Raw genomic sequence first — 2,500 nt, 5'->3', positions numbered from 1 at the left:
GTTGTGTTGTTTTTGTATACATTCAAGTTAAAAGTTAACGGACGGAAAGTGTCTCATTAGTTATAAGTCCGGCAATGTTGCTGAGTGTGACTGGAAATATATATAAATGAATATATATATATATATATATATATATATATATATATATTATATATATATATATATATATATATATTTATGTATATATATATACCCTGTATATATATATATAGATAGATAGATAGATATATAGATAGATAATTTATATATATACATATATAAACATAAACAAATTATATATATATATATATATATATATATATAATATATATATGTGTATATATGTTATATATATACATAGAGCTATATATACATATTTAAATAATTATATATATATGTATATATATATATATATATATATATATATATATATATATATATATATAAATAGCCAGAAACTTGCTCTTTATTACATAGGGGAGATGCTTTGGGTAAATATCAGCAGGGGACTCTCGGTAATCATTCACGGTGTTTTGATGTTGGATTACAGAATCGTCTGAAATTTCATGATTTTCAATTAATTTGTTGACATCAGAAAGGTGAGGAAAGGAAGGATCAATGCTGTGGCAATTTCTCTGAAGATTTAACGAGTTTTAGAAATATTTAAAAAGACAGTAGAAATAGGAGAGAGAGAGAGAGAGAGAGAGAGAGAGAGAGAGAGAGAGAGAGAGAGAGAGAGAGAGAGAGAGAGAGGTTTATTAACATTATGAAAGCATAAATTTTCTCTATTGATCTATAAGATAAGATTCTTTGTATATAAATTCAGTCTACATAATAAGTACAAACTTCAATATGTGATTAGTAATACTGATATTTACGCTAAAGTCCTACGAAACAGCGAATGTCTGTTATTTTCCCGTGTCAATTTTTATTCAATGGCCGTCAGGTTTCTAAATATATATAATCAACAATGCTTCTTTAATTAAGCATCACTCAATGAATCACGTGTTGGGTCCATTCCCATTAAAATATGAAATGCCTTTAATTATACAAGAACATAATTGGGAAACAAAAAGAAAAGTCACTGTTGTAGTTGGATTAAAAGACGTATTTCATATGTGCCATTATCATTATAGTTATCATATGTATAATCTATTAGGTTCTTTCAAGTATTACTTTACATGTTGTTTGTTAATATATTAATTCCTGTAATCTTATTAACATGATATTGCAACATTAACCCTGTTATCTGTTGTTCCCATGATGCAGTAGTCCCCCTTCGTCTGTCCTGATAAGTTATCGTCTATTGTATCATAATTATTATTGGAAAAGCAGGATGCTCCAAACAGGGGAAAATACCTCAGCGAGGAAAAGAGACAAGAAATGAATAAACTACAAGAGTATTAATGAATAAAAAGACAGTGGAAGACCATGGATCTCGTATTTACTTGTAAAAGACATTAAGAACCTACTTTTCAAGTTGTATCCTTCCCCCTTTGATAATGGTTAAGAAATTTATCAACTCGTACAACTGTGGTAAAATTATTTTATTAAATACATATAATCCACGGATAGAAAAAGCAGAGTTAATTTAGCATAATTACTGTGACAATTATTATACTTTAAGCCACCGTCCTTTAATCTATTTACTGAGGTGTTTCCAAGTAATGGCAGGACGAATCAGATGGATTTTTCTTCGTATCCATTCATCAAATCAGTTAAACATGAAAATCTCCGCCAATTTAGAGCCAATCCAAAAGATTCTGGGCGTTGTTTGGGAGTGTAAAGTGCTAATTTCACCGAGTGTAATCTGGATGTAATTGCACCTGAGGCGACTAAATCAGGCTCTGAAATCGAAGCTCAGTCTTCCGGGAAGATTTCTTGATGAAATGGCCCCTTAAAGAGGCAATAACAGTTTCCACTTTCGGTTTGACATGGCAGCCTGTCAGTGGCAAGAGAGAAGGTAGAACTGGAAAGGCTATGGGATCCGTTATTTCCAGACTTGAGCTCTGTATGAATAATCAACGCGAATTACAAGTAAAATGCATCTTTAATCCGTACACCATAAGCATGGCCAAACTGCAATCCTGCATTGTAAATTTCTTATAGAATTCTCTTATCACTTTTGAATATAACTTCCATGGGGGTTGCCATTAGTCTTCTTCTGAGAAAGACTGAGTAGACCATTTGTGTGAGTATATTTATATATATGTATATATAGATATTTATTTATTTATATATGTGTATATATATATATATATATATATATATATACTATATATATATATATAAACATTACAGGGCAAAGGCTTCAGATATATCCTTTCACTTCCGTACCGTCTGTTTATGGTTTATTATATATATATATATATATATATATATATATATATATATATATATATGTATATATATATATATATGTGTGTGTGTGTGTGTGTGTGTGTGTGTGTATGTGTGTCTGCATGAAGCAGTTATCTATGAGGTTGACTTAATTTAGGGAAACGTGTAGAGAGAGAGAGAG

The sequence above is a fragment of the Palaemon carinicauda genome, chromosome 10 (assembly GCF_036898095.1).
Source record: "Palaemon carinicauda isolate YSFRI2023 chromosome 10, ASM3689809v2, whole genome shotgun sequence".
NCBI lineage: Eukaryota > Metazoa > Arthropoda > Malacostraca > Decapoda > Palaemonidae > Palaemon > Palaemon carinicauda.
This window is presented reverse-complemented; position numbering follows the sequence as displayed.